Genomic DNA, 7,784 nt, shown 5'->3' with positions numbered 1-7,784 from the left:
TATTAGCTAAACTTATTTTTAATATTTTCATGTTTGTTATCTTTAAATTTAATGACTTTATAAATCAAACACCGATCTAAATGTGCAGTAATTATTTTCTTAATAAATTTATGGTTTAATTATTCTGTTGGTCCTTATAGTTTCACCAAATTTTTAATTAGGTCTTTATATTTTTTTTCTTTTCAATTAGATCTCTACATTGCTTTAATTTTATAATTAAGTCCTTCCTAGTATAAAAAATATTAGAGTTAACTTAATATTTTTTCACAAATTGAAAGTATTTATAATTAAAAACTTAATTAAATCTTTGACCGCATGTATTTTGGTAAAAATATTATGTTAATTTTAACATTTTTAACATGAAAAGGACGTAATTATAAAATTAAAAATAATGTAGAGACTCAATTGAAAAAAAAAAGTATAAAGACCTAATAAAAAATTTGATAAAATTATAAGAACCAACAGAATAATTAAACTTATTAATTATTTATGGATTTAGTTAACATGACATACGATATAATTATTAATTAAAAAAGTCTTCATAAAAATGATGCACAAAGTTTAAATTTTTAATGTATTTATTATATATTCGTTAAAGTAAATACTTAAAAAAAGTATTACTAGTAATTTTAACTTATGTCCAAATACGTGTTTATTAAATCCTTTGTTTATTACCAAAATAATAGTGTTAGTGGGCCAACAACGAATATTTGGGAAGGAATGAATAATAAAAGAAAAAGTATATGAAACTAAAAAGTTATCAGTCAAAAATCAAACAAAATCACATTAATTTATATTAATAATTAATTTTAATTTTTTTAAATTTAAAATTTAAAATTGATTAAATAAACTTAATTAAAATCTATAAAAATCTTCTTCTTCTCTCTCATATTAACCTATCTACCTCCAACAATTACAGATCTCTTTTTTACCGTCAGGCCTTCTTTACCTCTTTACCGCACCCACTCCTTTTCTATCACCGACATCTGGCTCATCAAATTCGTCATTGTTAACAAACAACAAAATTAAAACAGCTAGGAGGAGAAGGAAAGTCTGATCTTACCGGAAAAGGAGCGTCCGAATCGTTGTAACTCCCTGCAATCTTATAATAATCCATGGGATTTATGGCTGCAGCAACGACCTTGATTAGTATCTGATCTGCTTTGAGTTCAGGAACAGGAATACTAGGGTGGAATTTCAGAACAACGTTTGATTTGCCATGGTCAGAATAGGTCCAAGCTTTCATGTGAGTTGGTATTGCTGATGCAGCAGCCATGGTTTTTGTGATTAGAATGCTCAACTATGTTGCTTTAATTTTGAAATATTAGGTGTCGTTTTGATAATTAAAGAGACTATAAACTACATAATTACAGAAATATAAAAAAAATATTCATTTAATATGAAAAAAAACACATCCTAATATTAATAAACAAAATATTCAGTTATATTTTAGCAAAAATAATTAAATATCTATAAAATTTAAAAAAAATATAAAATTTTTAAATAAATAAAAACATTCACATTTGTAATACAAAAAAATTCAAAAAATATATAAAAGAATATCCATTTAGTATAAAAAAAATATTCTGATACTTAGCAAAAGAAACATCCATATATATTAATTTGTAGAGATTTTAGATTCACCCAAAATTATTTGGCTGATTTTTTGTTAATACCCTTTTAGTTTTCTAGCATTACTCATAATAAAAATAAAGTTTGTGAATCATTTGGAAAGAAATGATACTTGTTGGCAAGATGACGACTAAATTTAATTAAAATTATTGGTCATTCAGAGTTTTCTTTTAGCTATTATTCAACCAACAAATATCATTTCTTCCTAAGTGACTCACAAATCTTATTTTTGTTGTTCATTCCTTTCTAAATGCTGGTTGTTTATTAACTCTCTTAGCACTGCTATTAAGTTATTATTCTTCTTTTTTATTTTCCAAAGGCATTAATAATTTTTATTGCATTGACCAAAATGAATAAGATACAATAGGTGGTCCCAATATGCCTTATTTTTCCATTCTTCTACTACAATATTATTAACAAATTCGTTTTAGCACCAACTTTTTTGAAATTTGAAACGTTTTTTTCCCTTGACAATACCGAATTTGAATATAATAGTAGTGGTCTATAATAAAATTTAAAGTTCTCAAGGTGTGTGATTGTATCCACATCATATTTTTGTCGAAGTGTGACTAAGATTAATCCCTTGTCAATTTTCTTTGACTGATCTCTACTGATTGCTCTTATTCCATCATGTAAATTTGTCTCCCACATAATTTATATCTATGAGATCTTTTCTACTGATAAAATTGTAGAATTACTAAATCGATTGAAGAGTCTTATCTCTGCTATCTTCTTTTTATCTACTGAAAGTATGACATTAAAATCATCTATAATAAAATACTTATCACCCATGCTGCGTATTAAATCAAGTAGAGTTTCATACTATTCATTTCTGTTTTTTTTTTCATCTAATACTGTGATCTAAATATAAAACTTACTACTGCTTTTTACTTTCACATTAGTACTATCTTTTCATGCTAAGGCTAGTCCATCAGTTAACCCTCTCAGTTCTATATAATACACATAATCATAACCACATTTCTATATTTTTCTGTCCACATACAAGGTTTGGCTTTTCGTTTCGTAAGGAAAAACCACTTCGGGGAGTGAGATTTTCTAATCCCTTATATAATGTATGTAAATTCCGTATAATTAGTGAATAATTAATCAATAAATTAATTAGAATTAGAAAATTAAATTTTATTAATCCAATGGGGGTAGAAATATTAAAAATACAAATTTCAACATTAACTTTAAAGATTTTGACCTAAAATTAGGTCGAATGGACCAAATTAATTGAATCGGACCTAAACTGGGCCTAAGGCCCAACCAACTGATCAACACTTAAGAGCATGAGTTCTTCTTCTTTCCCAAATCAAAGGGAAACACGCTAAAACACTTGGGGCAAGGGCAAGAACACCAAACCCTCACTAAAATATTCAATTTGTCCTAACTTCCAATTTCAAGCTCCGATTGTCGCACCATTTGCGACTGTGCGTCAACCGCGTTAAGCTCTACAAAGTCCACTAACCAATTTGGTAAGAAAATTTCAAATCTATTCTCAGCCTCTCTTCTTCCCAATTTTCGAAAATTGAATTATGGGTATTGAGATTTATGGTTGTTTTGGTGCTTTAGGATCAAATTAATTTCGGAAAATTAGCGGGTTTTGTTCAATTGGAGCATAAGCAAGGTACCTTGTAAATTCTTTGACTATATGAGTTTGGGTATTGAGTTTGAGTATATGGATATAATAACATGTATTAGGTAGTGTATATGTGAATTTGGAACACATTTGAGGAGGTTGGAAGTTTGAATTAAGCTTGGGTGCTAAAATCTTAGCGGTGGAGGCTTGAGATTTTGCTAAATTGATGAGGTCTCTTTGATTTAGGGAGGAATTGACCAATGTATGGTTTTGGTTTCTCGTAGATAATATATAGTGTATCGTGAAAACTTAGGCTAGACGACCTAAAATAAGTTGAATTATGTATTCGGTGCATATCTAGTGGTTTTAGTTAATGTAATATGTGTTGATATGAATGTGGTTGATGGTTGATGAAATGATGATTTTGATGAATGATAATGATACATTGATGATTTCATAAAAAGTTGTATTGAATATGAATTGTTGGGTTGAACTTGATGAAATTGAGTATTGGTGTGTCAAGGAGTGAATGAGGAGTGTTGAGATATAGTTTGGGTTGTTTCGATCTTGTTTAAGAGCTTGGCATGTTGGTATTGAATTGTGAAATTGGTAAACATAGAGGTTTGTGATTTTGAAGAAAAATTTTATTTTGGACCGAACTTTGGCGGGCCAAAACTCGACTTCCAGACTCCCAAACTTTTTTAAACATGATTTAAATAAAAATTGGCTTCGTGAAGTTTACGTTGTTTGAAGACGGATTAAAAATAATTTTTAACAAAAGAGTTTTGCGCGTTGAAAGTTTGGTGTATAAAAGTATTTTTTGCAGAACTTAACAGCTTTTTACCATTTTTAAGGGGGCATGCGTACGCAAGTGCACACGCGACGCAGGCGTTTAGTTTTGTCCAGACGTTCCCACGTATGCGGCCGTGTACGTGCGTATGCAAGAGGTAATTTTTCAAGCCCACGTACGCGGGCAAGTGCCACGCAACGTGGGATATATTTGCTATTTGAGGGGGTCGCGTACGCGGACGATGGTCGCGTACGCGAGTTGGATAAATTACAACCCCGAGTACGCGAGACCCTATTTTTGGGAAAGAGGAGATTTCTTGTGATTTAAACCATTTTCCAACTTCCAAATCTCTATAGTTACCTTCTAAGGTCCTAAATTAAGTTCCTAATTATAGGGAGAGGAGTAACTTTGGAGGAGAAGTCAACTTGACAATGAAGAAATATTTTAAAATGATGATGTGTGGTTGGAGAAGTGTCGAAATGATGATGATGTTTTGTATCATGATGAAAATTGATAATGAATGATTAATATTGAATTATTATTTGGCTTTTGCACATCCACTTATCTGAGACACGAGTTTTTCTGAGTAGATGCAGTGGCTAGCCACCACTCGCTCCAGGTTGAGACTCGATACTCTGTTAACTCTACATTGCAAGATGTGGCCGGAAACTTTAACTCCTCGGAAATTCCCTCAATGAGCTTAATTTGATAAATGATTGAGAAATAGTTATGAATGGACTCTTGGGGATGCATGCACGAAGGATTGTCTAGGGTTAGCTACCGGACATGTCGGGTTTGGCTTTATAACCAACAGATGAGACTCATCAGCCATAAGACAGGCATACATCATATGCATGTATTTTTTTGTTTAATTGTGTATTATTTGGGTTTGCCTTTGTTATCACTATGCTTATTTGCTATACTTACTACTTGCTGTATTTGTATCATACTTGTGTTTTCTTTGTCTCTATTATTTGTCTGTGCAACTGAGATGCCCCTTGTCTGGTCGAGGAATGACGAGGACATTTCCACCGGAGTTTTGGAGGATTGGAGGAAAGGGAGAAGTGATGGATCAAGTTAGAATTTAAGAGCCTTTGACAACTTACCTTGCTTATGGTTTTCAATTATAGCTTTAAGTTTTAAATCTATGTGTCGGAGTTCTAGGATCGCCTCTAACTTTTCCAAGATCTTATATATTATGTACATTGGCACCATTATTATGCTGAGAACCTCCAGTTCTCATCCTATACATATGTTATATTTTTCAGATGCAGGTCAATAGGCACCTTGTTAGGCGTCTGGAGTTTCTTGTCACAAGCGGAGTTGGGATATTGTTTTTTGGGATTTGTTATGTATATGTATATATATGTATAGACTTCTCCTTAGAGTAAATAATGTAAACCACTCCACATATTATCCTAATTCAAAAATCTCATTCAGTTATTTCACAAAAACAACCATCCAAACCCTAATTACAAACTGTTTATACCCCAAATTCTTCTTCCTCCCAAAATGGCACCCACCCCTGACCTTCTTCACTAACCATCCAACCCCAGTCTACCCGCTTCTCTTGCGCGCGTGTGTCTCCGTCATTGGCAGCCAACAGCTCGGACGGGCGTCTCCTTCCCGTTGCGGGTCTCTGTGTCATCCGCCGGTAGCTTGCATCGAGACAGGCCTTCCTCATTCTATTCGCGTGTCCCTGGTACCTGGCTCGCTACTTTCTCTCGCGCCGGTAAGCAGCCTATGGCTCACGTCCTACCACCGCCGCCCTAGCTTCCCAATTCGTCGCACTCGTGACAAAAAAACAACCAGCTACGTATAGAGATGAATATCCGACTTTTACGAACAAAAAATAATCATCCAATTACTCATGAAAGCAACCATCTGTCCCCTGTATGTCGCAGATGAAGACGCTGGGACGGAAAAACCCGCTGGCTGCTGGGGGTGCTGCACGGCCGGCGTGTTGGGGGGCTATGCAAATGAGGCAAAGTGCATGATGGTGCTGTTCGGACGTACGCGGTGTATAGGGTAGCATCGGCCGGTGCTTTGGGCAGCGGCAGCTGATGTTGCTGGTGGTGACGAACCGGTTAAAAGGAAAGAGACTGGGAGAGAAGAACGTATCTGAAGAAGTCACATCACATGCGGAAAGGGGGTTCGCAGTATACGTAACTGCCACTGTTGCAAATCTTTTTTTTAATTCAAAATGGAAAATTATTAAAAATTAATTAACTTAATTATCATTTGATCTTAATTTCTTTTTTACCTTTATTGTACACATTGTACACTAAACTCATTGTCTCCCTGTACTCTCTCTTTCTCTCTCTCTATATGTATGTATGTATGTATGTATATATGTATGTATGTATATGATATTCTCCGGCTGGCCTTGGCTTCGCAGATTGAATCCGAAACTCGATATTTTGTATCTTTGACACTCCGATCTTATTGTATGTATATGTCCTTCTTTTCTTCGTCTGCAAGTTTATGTTACGTGAGCGTTGTGCTTTTCTTTTCACGATTTTGTTTAAACTTTCTTTCAAGATTCTTTGATTATTAAATTCTTTCAACTACTATTATGTATATATATTTTTTTAGAGATCGTAATATTATATCACCTCTATTTTACAGCTTAAGTGTAAAATTTTGTGTGATAGAATATTACAATGTGAATTATCAGAAATTTTCCTAAACCCCACCAGTTTCACATTAGCATTTTCATGGCTCGTGGGATGCCTTTTGTAGATAGTCACCTTCTTCCCATTCATTATTAAAACTCACAATCATTCTCCTTTCTTCGTCTTTCCCCTTTACCTCCATGTCTCCTTGTCTCCTTTTTATTTTAGTTATCGGCAACAACTTATACCATTCTTTTTTGCTAATGGCTTCAACTTTCTTCTTTTTCTACTTCCACTTCCTTTACACTTTCCACTGTCCACACTACACAAACTCAACTCGTCTACCCCTTTCCCTCTTTTTCTCTATTCCATACTTCTCTATGGTTGAAAGTGAAAGGTAATTTGATGTAGTGAATATTTGAAATTAGTAAGTATTTTGGTTTGTGTTTAAATGGTAGTTACTATTTTCGGATTGGGTTGAGGGTTTTGATGAAAGGTTATTATTGGATGTAGGGATAATGGAGTATTTTGGATATTGTTTGGTGGTTCTATAGTGAGGTAAAGTGCTTTTGATTAGGTTGATGTTGCTAATCTAAGACTGAGAACTATTAGTAAAATAACTGGGGTTGGTTTCTTCTTTGTATTCTCCTTTCGTTCTTTCATGATTAAAGTTATGGTTCTCCATCCATCCAATTTGGTTTGCTTTTAGATTTGTCCTCCATTTTATCTCCATCTGTTGTTGTTGTGTTAACTCTTCTACGTATTTACTGCAATTTCTTGACTCATGGCCTATGAATTCACAGTAAATGCAGTATTGACATAGTCCTTCATATTGCAGAAAAATCTCAGAAACAGATTTGTTGGGGCTAGCTATTTTGATGGTTTTTCATCACACCTACCAACATCAATCACTTCTCCCAATCTTTCACCAATCTTCTTGGCTGTCTCTTCTGTTTTATAGTATTCGGGCATATTCCACATTTGTACCCAAATAGAAATTCTGGTGTAATCCCCTTCTTCAATTTTTGTCTAAGGACTCCATCTCTTCATGTGTATCATGAGCTGTTTGAAGAGTCATAGAGAACTCCGTTCCACTCTAATCACATAAGCCTTTTTACCAAAAAAGAACTGAAATATATTATTCTCATGCGCCTTGATTCTAAAC

This window comes from Arachis duranensis, chromosome 1, assembly GCF_000817695.3.
Source record: "Arachis duranensis cultivar V14167 chromosome 1, aradu.V14167.gnm2.J7QH, whole genome shotgun sequence".
Classification (NCBI taxonomy): Eukaryota; Viridiplantae; Streptophyta; class Magnoliopsida; order Fabales; family Fabaceae; genus Arachis; species Arachis duranensis.
This window is presented reverse-complemented; position numbering follows the sequence as displayed.